This window comes from Prionailurus viverrinus, chromosome A1 (assembly GCF_022837055.1).
Source record: "Prionailurus viverrinus isolate Anna chromosome A1, UM_Priviv_1.0, whole genome shotgun sequence".
Taxonomy (NCBI): domain Eukaryota; kingdom Metazoa; phylum Chordata; class Mammalia; order Carnivora; family Felidae; genus Prionailurus; species Prionailurus viverrinus.
In genome coordinates this window covers 205066795-205081190 of record NC_062561.1, presented here as the reverse complement: position 1 = coordinate 205081190, position 14396 = coordinate 205066795, and the positions used below count along the sequence as shown (strand labels likewise).

Here is a 14396-nt window from a genome sequence, read left to right as displayed (position 1 = left end):
ACGATTTGTTTATTACAAAGGGAAAAAGCTTTAGAGTGGAGAGACTTGTGGAACACCACCTCTGTCAAGGGGCAAATCGAACCAATGTGCCATCTAGTAGGATGGTAAGGAGCATACTGCATCACTTCTGTACTGTTACTGCCCAAAACATGTAACCTAGAAACATCAGACAAACCCCAAATTTGGGGCATTCTACAAAATGATTACTTTTAATTTTTGAAAGTGTCAAGGTCATAAATATCAAGGAGAGTCAAGTATTTCAATTAAAAGAGAAAAAAAAGACATTGGTAGATGCAGTGTATAGCCCCGGGTTGGATAATGTTCCCATAGAGAATGTTATTAAGGCAATTGCTGAAATCTTAATGGGGTCTGTGGATTATAGCAATGTATTAATTGTATCAATGATGTAATGTATCAATGTATCAATATATTTCCTGATTTTTAAGGTCCTGTTGTGCTCATGTAGGCAAGTGCTCTGTTTGTGAGAACTGCACACTAAAGTATTCTAGAGTTATGCGGCATGATGTTTCCAGCTTACTCTCAAATCACTCAGAAAAAAATGTTCTTGGACTGTAGTTCCCAATTTTCTGTGAAAATTTTAAAATATTTAAAAAAAAGTATATAAAAACCCTGGGCGTATGCTTAACGAATGCATGTAGTTGAAGAGGAAACCTTTCCTGAGAAAATTCTAATCAAAAGAAATCTGATGTAGCAACATTTCTGTTCTATAATACAGACAAAATCTTACCAGGGATAAGGCAGACCACAATATAATGCTAAAAGACAGCATTCACAAGGAATCCCTAACAATTCTGAAGGTACGTGTGTCTGAAAACACACCTATCAAGTACACATGACTAGTATCACAAAGAGAAATTTTTGCTTTCTCAGTTATAGTGGAATATTAAGTGTACACTTTGTGTTTCAGAGAGCAAAAGACAATACAGATTTGAACTATACAATTAGCTGAATTTAATGGATATTTATTTTTTAATATTTATTTTTGAGAGAGAGAGAGAGAGAGAGAGAGAGAGCAGGCGAGGGGCAGAGAGAGGAGACACAGAATCTGAAGCAGGCTCCAGGCTCTGAGCTGTCAGCACAGAGCCTGATGTGGGGCTTGAACTCATGCGCTGTGAGATCATGACCTGAGCCAAAGTCAGGTGCTTAACTGACTGAGCCACCCAGGTGCCCCTAATTTTAATGGATATTTACAGTGAACATTTACAGAAGTCTGAACTTTCAAGTTAGAGAATTTACATTATTTCAAACATACATGGAAACTTAAAAAAAATTGACACTTTGTAAGCTGCAAAATGGGCTCAGTAATCGCAAATAAAAGTATTATATTGATCACGTTTTGTAACAGTGGTATGTAAAATGGAATTAATAACCAAACCAGTAATATAATCTCCAATAGACACAGTTGTAAATAGTTCATCTTTCAGTGGATATTTAGAAGGGAACAGCAGTGTCAAAATCTATAGGATGTAACTGAGAGTGCTTACAGATTAATTTATAGCCTCAAAAAGCATATATTAAGAAGAAAACATTTCAAAATTTAATAGCTATTCTTGAATTTAAGAACTAAGAAATATCTCATAGAGTAAGCCCCAATTTATCAAAATAATGAAAATTATAGACCTATGTTAGTGAAATACAAAGCACCAAAAATAACAGAATAATCAAGAGGTAGTTCTTTAAATTTATTGGTAAAATATATTTGCTATACAAGAATGATGAAGAAATAAAGAAAACAAAACCCTAAGCATTGTTAGGAATGAAAATAGGAAAATTCCAGACCGAAGAGACAGAACAAATAAGTGAATTCTGTGGAAAACCTTACAGAAAATTTTACTAAAACAGGCAATTCTCTAAGCAATACATAATGTTCTAACGTAACAAATACAACCCCATTAAAGTAATCAAATCAGTTGTTTTCAAACCTGTTATCAAAAACTATCTACCCAGGGTGTTTTAGACATACATAATTGTTTAAGACATACAAGGGTGAGATAGTCCCTTGTCTCTGTTCCAGAGAATGGAAAAGCAGAGGGAAGCTCTCTAGCTCATTTTCTGTGGCTATAGTACATACTTCCTCAAAAGATTCCTCGTTTTTCCCTTCACCCCTTGCCCAAGCTCACATCTCTGTCTTTTAATTTGTAATCTGTGTCCTAAAGCCTGAATTCTCATATTAAAAATGACCTGGCAAGTTGCAATTTTCTTTCCAGCGAAGCAACATTAATTGAGTGATCTGCTGCATCGCAGGCCCTGTGATAGTCTTTGGAATGAAAAGACATCTACCAAGCAGATTGGCTGCTAGCTAGTTGCAGTGAAAGCCTCAGTCTTGGGTGAAAATACAGCTGACAACTCACAAACTCCGAAATCATGAAGTCATCTCTGTGTGTTCCTTCTTGCCTTTTCCCAAATATTTTGGACTCTTTTGTAGACATAGCTTTAAACACAAAACAAATGACAAAGACCCATGAGATAAACAGTGGCAAACTTACTGCAGCTGTGTAGCGTGAAGCAGCAACGTAATCCAGTGAAAAAGCATGATTATAATTTAAGTGACCAGGTTTATACATGCAGTTTTGCTACTGAGTTACCTGAGGCAAATCACTTGGCCTCTCTGTGCTTCAGTGTAAACAGAGCTGTTACTACTTCTCCTTTTGGTTTTGCAGTAAAATTAGATAATTGATTTGAAATCCTTTTGCAGAGTGTAATATAGAGTGAGGTTACCATTATCATCTTCAGCATCATTAATGTACATTGTGTATATCATTAATGTTCATTGGGTATATTATATATGTACATAACATTGTATACATATATAGTATGTAACAGTATATAACATTGTATTTAAGCAGAGGATATTTCTACTTTAAAAATGAATTTGGGGACAGGTTTTGCATGCAAGATGGGCATAACTTTGCAAGGAAAAGAATTTTGGGGGAAGTATCATATCTTTTCTAGTTTGCTTGTTTTATGGTCTATAATGCAAAACATGGGTGGCCTTCGAACGTTTAACTGCAATTAACATATATTGTGACCCAATAAACACACACTCATATATCTGTATCTATCCCTATCCCTATCCCTATATATATATATATATATATATATATATATATATATATATATATATATGTATTTGTCAGTACTTCATATGATGTATAAATAAAAGGTCTCCTAAAACAGTATTTACCTTTTCTATAGTGGGTGCAGTCTGGTATTTTCTGTTCTACTTTACTATATTCCATTTAATTCCATTTCATTTGTAAAAGCTACATTTCACAACCTTAGCATGAAAACTGGTGTTTAAATATATCATTTCTCATATCCATATCTTTTTTGAAGACAACTCCAATGAAAACAACCTATTAATGCTAATGGGATGGGGCCAAGCAAAAGCCAAATATTTCTTCTGTTGGATTCCAGAACAACAAGTACTAAAAATTTATGTTCTGTAGTTGAAGAGTTATGATTGTGCTGCATCCAGACTTTTAAAATCGCAGAACAGAAAGTTGGTTAAAAAAAAAAAGCCACTAGACCTTCCCGTTTCCTTCCAGTGACCTTTAGTAGGAAGAATGACGGAAGGGAATTCTTAAGGATAGGCTCTCAAGTAGGATGGGAGGAGGTTCTACTCTGTTATATTTTAGAGTGTGAGCTTATTAAGTCCAGCTGAGATTTTTGGACTATCATCTCTGTCTTTTTTAAAAAAAGGGAAATTACCAGCAAAAATTACAAGTAGGCAATTCAAAGCTGGGATACTTCCACATTTTTTCTCAGTCACCTTAATCTTTAGTATATACAAGTGGTGAAACCCATAATCGTTCATAATAGCACAAAATATTAACTTTTTATAAAGTGAGAGGCCTTCATTTGCTTACATAGAATTAACTTTTTTATTGTAGATTAAAGTTTGAAAGTAATTTTAACATATATTGAGCCAGAAAGCAGTAAAATCTGCTTTTTAAAAATCTTGAGGAACCACAGTATAATTATACAAAATTATCAAATAATTGAAATGAGAGGTACTTACCCTTCTCTCTTAGAAAAAAAAAGGGCCTTTATAAAATGCCTTAGAAGACTTGCGTGGAGAATTTTGGGGGGATCATGATAATGCACAATTATTTTCCTTTTTCTGTGCTAAAAACCATGCTTTTTATTTTGCCCATGGTTTTCTTCTGGCAACAGTCTCATGCCATAGGTAACAGGTGGAAAAGCCTTGGCTTTGATAATCAGGGGTCGGTCTGTGATGCAGACGCTAGCCTGCCTCTCTGAAACCTGAGCCCTTGACTTCAGGGTACACCCGTTTTTCAGAAACATGGTCAGTAAGGTAGCAAGTGAGTCCCAAATACGGTCGCAGACATTTCCCCTGAGTCGTAGACCCGCAGCAGATGAGCAGGCATCTACTTCGACGCGTCCTGAACTGCACACCTCATCTTCTCATACGTGCTCACCCCCTCCCTTCCGGAAGTGAGTCTGACCCCCTGGCAATCAATCTCCTGTTTCTTCTTCTCCATGAACAGCCTCCCTCAGTGGACCTAAGCCAGCAACCTGCGAGACCCCCTTGATCTTCTTCTCTCTACCACCATGTTCATTTCACTCACACCCACTTGTCCACTGAATCACACTGGCCACCTTGGTCGTCCTGCACTCCTTCCACTTTTCCCAAGACTAGCTGTCATTACCTGGTCAAACGGGTGAGTTCTCGTCAGTGTGTTCCTGGCTGTTGTTATGTCCGTCTCCCTTATTTCTGGTTCCAGGTCTCCTCTGCTCGTATCTATTGTCTACACAGCAGCTAGAGTAATTGTTAGATCTTTCGCATTATCTCTCATCACATCTTTCTTGCTTAAAATCCTTCTGTGGCTCTCCATTTTCCGAAAAAAAGCCTGTGATCCTCAGCCTGACACGCAAAGCCACTTACCTGTACCCTCATCTCTCTCCATTCCCTCACCCCTCTCTGTACCTAGCCTTTCTAAATTACTACCAATTCCTTGAGCAGCTACACTCCCAACTCCAAACTTTTGCTTCTAACTCAGCTTCGAATGCCGTTCTCCAACCCTCTGCTTTAGGGACTCCTTGCAAGTCCTCTTAAGGTCTTGGGCATAGATATAGAAAAGCAATTCTCATATGCATTGTCACCTTCCATCTTCCTTACCTGCCTTAGACCAGGACCTCCTATAGGGAAAACCCTATTTCTTACTCATCTTTGCATCTCTGGGGCTCAGTATAATACTTGGCACATAAAAGAGGCAAATAAATATGTTGTGTGAAGCATATAATGCAGGATGTTTTTCATGTTGTGAGCTTCTTCAATACACTAAAAAGTAATGAATGGCTTGAAGAGAGATTAACTTCCAAAACATGTCTAATGTACCTCTAGGACTTTGGATTCAGTGAAAATCCCTTATTTTCAAAAGTAAACTTTCTATCTTGCGAAGGGAGATTTGATTTAAAGCTAGAATAATTATCATTAATTAACCTTGTTTTGAGAAATAGGTGGTAAGAGAAGAAAGGCCAAAGGAAAAAGAAACACATTGGACGTTCACGTTCATATCAAGAAAGAAAGGAATCTTTATAGAAGGAGTCTGGCAAGATCTCCACCTAGAAAGGCAGGAAGTAGTAGAACAAACACAAATCAGGAGCTCACAGGACATGAGTTAAACTGCGTGTCAGGTGCAGCTGGCTGTAACTCTCATCAGTAACATGGGAATGAAAAAGCTGCCCGTCTAGCTTCACATGAGGCTGGGATAAGGGGATGAGAAAAATTACACGAGGCCGTTTTGTACCCTACACAGTGCTATCACATATAAGATCTGTGACCATTAGATTAAAAGATACATTCTTTGGTGGAGCTTTCCTGAACGCTCCCCAGGAATACAGTGTCCCTGGGATAGAATTTCTCATTATGTGTCATCTATATCTCTCTCCACTGCAGCGTTAGCTCTCCAGGCATAGGGACGGCACCTTACACCTTCATAGCCCCAGTGCCCCTTGTGCTATCTGGGATACAGTGAGTGCTACATATGTGTTTGCTGAATGATTTATCAAAATTCCCGTGAGGTGATTGAAGAGCAGTCATGACAGGTAATCCTTATGGAGGAAAAATTGGGCATGCATTTGGTATTTGGTAGGCCTACAGATATTTTGACTTTTTGTTGTTAAAAAATTTTTTTTAATGTTTATTCATTTTTAACAGAGAGAGAGAGACAGAGCATGAGCGGGGAGGGGCAGAGAAAGAGGGAGACACAGAATCCGAAGCAGGCTCCAGACTCAGCTGTCAGCACAGAGCCCGACACGGGGCTTGAACTCACAGACCGCGAGATCATGACCTGAGCCGAAGTCGGATGCTTAACCGACTGAGCCACCCAGGCACTCCAGTTTCTTTTTTTTTTTTAACCTTTATTTATTTTGAGAGGGAGAGAGAGCATGCACAAGTTGGGGGAGAGGCAGAGAGAGAGGAGAGAGAGAATCCCAAGCAGGCTCCGTGCCCACAGCAAAGAGCCTAACATATGTGACCTCAGCCGAAACTCAGAGTTGGACACTTAATCAACAGAGCCACCCAAGTGCTCCTTGACTGTTTTAATTAACAACATTTCAGAGAACTAAAAGGAGAGGAAGACAAATAGTTAAGGGGTAATCAAACTAATGAAAAAACATAAAGTTACTCCAAAGAATTCCCTTTTTTCTGCCTTCAGAACCTGATTATTTATTTTAATGTTTACCATCGCTTCATCCCCTTTACAATGAAATAGCTCATACTTGTTTTTAAATTAAACTTTTTTTTTTTATTGTTTTTTTTCAACGTTTACTTATTTTTGGGACAGAGAGAGACAGAGCATGAACGGGGGAGGGGCAGAGAGAGAGGGAGACACAGAATCAGAAACAGGCTCCAGGCTCTGAGCCATCAGCCCAGAGCCTGACGCGGGGCTCGAACTCCCGGACCGCGAGATCGTGACCTGGCTGAAGTCGGACGCTTAACCGACTGCGCCACCCAGGCGCCCCTAAATTAAACTTTTTTTAGGGAAAATTTTATGTTTTACAGAAACATTGCAAAGATGGAGTCCAAAGAGATTTCGTATATACCTCACTCTAGATTATGCTTCCCTAATGTTAACATCTGACATAACCAATTTATTTATTATTTAAAATGAAGTGGAAGGTAATTTCAGCAACTCTTCGGTGGGAGTGTCTGAAGAGTTATATGATACCCACTGGAAGTGATAGAAGAGAACATTTTAGTTGCAGTGCCAGACTTAGGAATCACTGAGTCAGTCGTAGGTAATTACCCACATAGAAACATCTGAACTTAGAACTTTGGAGAAAAATAACAAGTCTGAAAGTAACATCTATGGATATGTTTGCTTGATTCAAAGCTATTCTTATAATAATGGATATAAGAGATATTACTCTTGAGAAAATGCTGAAGAAAATTTGATAATTCTATTCACTCTACTTAAGAATGGAAGCAATCGTCTCTATATCTCTATATCCATACACATTTAACTAAAGATCATGATTAAAATGAAAACATGTTGAAACATACAGGCTTATCAATAGGAAAATGTAGAAGTTCACACAGTGGCGATTTGTAAGAGCATTCATTTTATTTTGGCTGAGGATGTGTAGATTTGTACTTCTATTATGGCACTGCTAATTTCCTTGAGATATAATCATTTGGGTTTATTATAAACTTAAGTATTATCTGGCTTCCTTGCAATACGTGATATAAAACAATGAATTATCCAAGCAAGAGTCAGTATGTATAAGTAGTCATTTACAGTATATAAAGATAGTAAAATATTTCATATGAAAGAATGTATTTCATAGGGCTATGTAAACAGATTTTTGCTGATTTTTTTCCTTTTAATGCACTCCACATATATTCTTTTCCTTTTACTACATTCTTGCTACATTATACAAGGTATATAATATTACCTATGGGTCTAATACTTAAATATTTTAGGTTAGGCTGCTTCTGGACTCAAGACATATAATTTAATAAAGAAGACCTGCTGAATGTATTCAAATTCCATGGTGCTTTGCCTTTCCTTCTGATACACTTAAAAATATAAAGACGTCAGGTGATGTATTGAATGAACTAAGGTTTTCAAGTGGATGTCAGTATGTGTCACAGGCCTGAGGACAGTATCAGTTGTGTTTTGTACCAAGATATACATCTGCTACTCAAGGGACAGCGGCTGCTTGCCCTGGATTCACTGTATGATCTTGAGTGAGTCACCTCACATTCTTGAACCTCAGTCAACCCATTTGGAGAATTAGGTGAAAGCTAAGCCTTAGTGAGAAACAGATGCTACATCTGAGATGAGTTTTCTTGTGTAAACAAGTAATTCCAAAGTTTAATTCCAAAGAAAGTCACTGTGTGGATGGCCATGATACATCTGAGGTAGACAGTTGGGTTAAGGCTTTGGAGTAAATGTTTCTGAATAGAATTATAGCATCATAATTTTACATTTGGGTTTCTTAAAATTGTTTTATCTATTTTTTATTCCATACTATTTTAAATATACACTCTTGTGATTTTTATATAAAATTTAATGCTTTTGGAGCACTTTTATATGGTAAATTATATATACTTCTAACAGGTCAATTAAGTTGTCAGGGTAGGGAGAAATATAACTCAAAATAGTCCAGTTATTACCTAGTGAAAGTTAAGACCTCTTCTCTTTGGGATAAAAGTTAACAGTCAAGGGATTTAAAGACATGTGGTTTTAAAGACAACAGCTAAGTTTGCATTTTGGTTTAATTCCCAGTAGGTTACTTGTCATTTTAGTAAATTCTTACATTCTAAAACACTTTGCTAAAAAGGAGATAGATAACTTAATAAATTGAAAAGAATTCCTCAAAGGAAAGAAAAGTCCTCCAGAGAAATGCTAGTCTAAGTTGTTCGATTGCTTTCTGTCCTCCACAACTGCTGCTTCTGCTGATTGAAATAGCAATGAACATCAAAGTAAGATCTGTGGTTCCAGAAACTCTCCAAGCTTGCTGTAGCTCTAAACTTATATTTCCTGTGTTGACTTCATGTATTGCTGTCATCGGTGCACATTTCAAAGCTTCAGGTTAAATGTGCTGTGGTTTCCTATTGCATAACTTTTTGTATTTTAAAGTGGGAATAAGCAACATGTGAATCAGCAAGCTAATGGATACTGTTGAGAATTCAGTGTTGGCTAGTTTACGATTCTCTGGTTTGTTTTTTGGCGGCTATGGTGTTCTTGCATTTGACATTAGCTAAGGGAGCAGTAGCTTGGCCTTTAAGTGGAAAACAATCCAGGAATTTCAGAGGAGAGGAACTAAGCAACAAGAGGCCTGGAGCTATTATCTTCTAAAGAGAGATGAAAGGCCTTCCTGTCCCTGTGCTTTTCCCTGTTGCCTGCACAGAACTCTTTTGACTTCAGCGTGAGAAGGAGCTATCTGTAGTAGATTTTGGCCATGGGTTTCTTTAGTAGCTAAGTCTAATTGAGTGAGACACAGAACAACTGTTGGCTAGAGTATGATTGTCCATGGAAGACCAAGAACGTGATAGGCATACATCTAAGCAGTTAGGGGAGGGGAAATGAGAAAAACACTATATTTAGACTTAGTATGTAGAGAAAATTTCTTATTGGAAACATCCAGTTCACTAAACACCCTGGAAAGCAGTCTAGATGAAAGTAGTGAAAGATTCATTATTTTTGACATTTAAAAGTATTTTGAACGAGGGGCCCCTGAGTGGTTCAGTCGGTTGAGTGTCTGCCTCTTCATTTCAGCTCAGGTCATGATCTCTCATTCATGAGATCAAGCCCCCCATTGGGCTCTGTGCTGACAGCACAGAGCTACCTTGGGATTCTCTCTCTCCTTCTTTCTGCCCCTCCCCTGTGCTTTTTCCCTCTCCATCAAAATAAATAAGTAAACATTAAAAATTTTTAGAAAAGTATTTTGAATGAGTTCTCATCATGAGTAATCTTATACCTCCTTTGGGGAAGTTGAATTACAAATATTTTTTGCTCTAAAGTTCTTACGTGAGTGGTGTGAGACCTAAATGCAAAAATATAATAATTATGTATCTTGTTCTTCATATATATACATATGTACAAAAATGTTCACATATGTGTATATGTGTATGTATTACACCCTCAAACATACACACAATGTCTTCCCAGGCTCTTAGGCAAGAGTATTATTTTAAGGCATACCAAGGAAGAACAGCTTTTGCTCCATAAAAGGCCAGGTGCTTTTGCAGGAACTGGAACTCTGACCTTCTTGAATTCTAGAGCTGAAAGTGAGATTGATGAACATAAAGTAGGGTACATCCATGGGAGCTTGTTTGAACTAGACCTATATGGAAATAATTTGTTCTGTTTTCATCTGGTACAGAGTTCAGATCCTATCATTGTTTTGTGTGGTAAGCATGTTTAAGGAATAAGGGAGTTATGCAACAGTAAGAAAAGTTGGGGAAGATAAATGGATGTGCTCATCTTGGCTCTGAAGGGTTACAAGGTGTGAATCAGTAGTATTAAATTTCCATTACTCCACTGCAGTGAATAAAATTGCTCTTCTGAGGCCACCTTCAGTGGGATTGATTTTTATACTTGATCAACATGAAAGCTGAAGAGTGCAAAAAGTTTGTAGAATATATGATTCACAAGGTTTGTTCATGAATTATATTTTACAAAAACAAGTCTTGAGTATACAAGATGTTTATTCATCTATCTCTTGTTTTAAGAGAGGCTGCAAAAAATATCTAAATTTCTACTGGAATTCTTGGCAGAAGCTTAAGATAGTTTCATGTAAGATTTGGAAACATGCCTCCTTAGTTGTATATCTATTTTTGAAGAAAAACTTTTCTGCCTACATGAAACTCTAAAGTCAACATTTGGTATGTATATTATTTATGCTCGGATGTTCAGAGTATATACAAAACTGAATGTGTAAACTAGAATACATTTTAATTTGATAAAATGCCAATCACAAAGGGGTTGTTGACCTTAAAATAATCAATGAGTTTAATCTGTAAAATGTGACTGAGAAACTCTCTTTTTGTTGTGGTGTGCAATAGCTAAATAGTTGTCTATTTCCAAGTTCTAATATTTTCAACATTGATTTTCATCCTCAGAAACTTTTCTCTGTGGGCGCCTGGGTGGCTCAGTTGTTAAGCATCTGACTTTGGCTCAGGTCATGATCTCACAGTTTGTGAGTTCGGGTCTCACGTCAGATGAGCCTGAGCCCTGCTCGAGGTGAGCTTGTGCCCTGCTTCAGGTGAACATAAGCCCCATTTTGGGTAAGACATAAGTCTCTCGAAAGAAAGAAAGAAAGAAAGAAAGAAAGAAAGAAAGAAAGAAAGAAAGGAAGAAAGAGAAAGAAAGAAAGAAAGAAAGAAAGAAGGGAAGGGAAGAAGGAAAGAAGGAAAAGTAAGGCTTACTATTATCTATTTTTACTATTTTAATGATATTATTAATGTTACAATTAAAAAAAAATTAATGTTTGTTTTTGAGAGACAGAGACAGAGCATGAGCGAGGAAAGGGCAGAGAGAGAGGGAGACACAGAATCTGAAGCAGGCTCCAGGCTCTGAGCTGTCGGCACAGAGCCCGATGCAGGGTTTCAGCTCACGAACTTTATGAGTTGAAGCCTAACTGACTGAGCCACCAAGGCACCTCTACTAGTTTTCATTAGAATGGGGAATAACGTGTATATCTGAATTGATTTATCTGCTATCTTAAAAACATGCCAGGTTAAAACAAGCCTAAAATAATGGTTATGAAGAGGAGTGGGAGAAAACATTGTGGAGCTGAGGGAAGGGAAAGAGATATAAGCAACATTCTCTGGATACATATTGCTCTGTGGATTGCCTTGGAATCATGTAAATATTTTATTATGAAAAAATTAAATGAAAATAATCCTTGGCAATTAAAGGTACGATGAAATTAATGAACTTACTCTGTATCCAGTTGGCACCCAATCTCACAAAGTGGGACTGCTTTATATATCTTAAAAACACATAATTGGACTGCACATATCTAATGTTATTCTATTGCAAAACGATTTGCAAAGTTCTTTTAAAAGCTCTTCTCACTAATAGCATTGTGTTGTTTGTAGAAGCTGTGCCTAAACACAAAATATTTAGTAACAAACAGACGCAGAACAAAAATAATATTTATTTGGCTCAGAAGTCTGCAGAGTTCACCTGATATGTTCTGGCTGGTTCACGAGTATGTGATCAGTTTTAGATTGGCTAGATGGTTCTGTTGATCTTGGTGGGCTCAATCTGGGAGTTGACTGTTGACTAATCTGAAATGACTTGGCCGAGACAGACAACAGGGTCAGTATGGCCCTATTCTCATGCTTTTCAAGTCTTTTGGCTCCTGGTAGCTCCAGCAGTCTGGCCCAGGCATGTTCTTACAGCAATCAGAGAAGTGTATGAGAGAAAGCAGAAACATGCAAGAATTTTTTCCAGCCTCTCTTTGTTTTATGGTTGTTGAGATTCTGTTGGCCATTGAAAGTCATTGGATGGACCCAGAGTGAGACTGAAAAAAACACTACAAGTTTACCCAGCAAAGTGTATCGATATGAGAGATGGTGAAGAATTGGGCTGTAAATGACAACAATGTACCATAGTAGTGTTGTTCTGAGATTGTTGTGTATGTGATGTAGGATAAAACAAAGATGTTTTATGTTTATGTAATATAGAGTTTTTAGCATGTGAGAAAGGAGAAATAGATATAATATCAAAGAGATTAATAACTATTGTCCTAAATTTGAATTTGAAGTACAAGTGTAAACTTGAAATGTATTTTAGCTTCAAAACAAACACCAAACCTAGCCCTGTTCCCAAAAAATGTCTACAAAGAATGACCAACTTCTAAACACCACTAGCATCCATAGGTGGTCTTTAAATAACATTTTTTTTCAGTAAAATAAACCAGGATTCCTTGCATGAATGACTGATTCCAGGAAATGTACAAGATGAGCCTAGAACATGTCACCTCAAATAGTAGGAAAGTTATCAAAGACTACTGGGCCCACATCAAAAAAAACCAATTTGAAGGGGTGCCCTGTCAAAGTTGGAAGATTTTGAGCATAAGAATAGTGATTCCAAACATAATAATGCTTAAATCTACAGAGTGCTTCTTGAGAGAAATTAAAACAAAAACAACACACGCGAAGTATTCTTGATTAAAAAAACAGGACAGCAGGGGCGCCAGGGTGGCTCAGTTGGTTAAGCGTCCAGCTTGGCTCAGGTCATGATCTTGCGGTTTGTGAGTTTGAGCCCCACGTTGGGCTCTGTGCTGACAGCTCAGAACCTGGAGCCTGCTTCTGATTCTGTGTCTCCCTCTCTCTCTGCCCCTCCCCTGTTCACGCTCTGTCTCTCAATAATAAATAAATGTTAAAAAAAATTAAAAAAAAAACCAGGACAGGGAAAAATATGAAACAATACCACAGGAATGCAGGCAGCAAAATCCACACTGGAAGATATTATAGGACCAAGAAGTTGGTTTCTTCAAACAAATGCACTGGAAGGAAAAGAACAAGAAGTAAAGACTTGTAGATGAGAGAGATTTGAAGGACATACCCAACAGTTGAACTATATGGGTCTTACTAAGACCCAGATTTAAACAACATATAAAAAATTATAAGAAACCAAGAGAAATTTGAACACCTACTAGATATTTGCTGATTTTTTAGTATTAGTATTTAGTATTGCTAATTTTTTAAAGCAGTGTAATGGTATCTTGGTTGTTAAAAACAAAACTTATATTCAAGATATATGTGCAATATACATAGACTATATGGAATGATGTGATGTTGAAGGTTTCCTTCGTAATAGTCCGGGGGTGGGGGAGTGAAGCAGGATGGGGCTGGACCACGATCGATAGGCTGTGGGTTGACAATTCTTGAAGTTAGGTGATGGAAACATGGGGATTCGTTATACTCTTTTCTCTATTCTTGTTATATGTTTAAATACTTTCTTATTAAAAGATTTTTAAAAGCCTCTTCCATTATAATGTTTTCCAAAGATGTAGGATTATGGAATAGTTAAAAATAGTCTGCTTGTGATTGAGAATTTGAGCTCCGCTAACGAACTGCATAGGCTTGAATCCTGTTTCCTTCACTTACTACCTGAGGGATCATGTGCAAGTCACCTAACTTCTCAGTGCCTCAGTTTACTCATCTGTGAAAGTAAATTGTTAATAGTATGTACTTCATAGAGTTGTTATGAGAATTGTAAACTAAAATATGTGAAGTGATCAACACCATTTGGGGCACATAGTAATCACTCAATCTGTGTATTCTTGATAATAAGGTGGTAGCAACCCATCCTATCACTCATGAAGTGAATTTCTATTCTTTCTCATGCTCTTTCACACCCCGGGTGTCTCTTTACCATAATACT

At 37.3% G+C, this 14396-nt stretch overlaps 1 long non-coding RNA gene across 1 annotated transcript in view; it reads left to right on the top strand.

The window, feature by feature from the left end:
* The window catches only part of LOC125162129 (uncharacterized), a 103181-nt gene that overhangs the window by 88521 nt on the left and 264 nt on the right, over positions 1-14396 (top strand). The window lies entirely within an intron of this gene.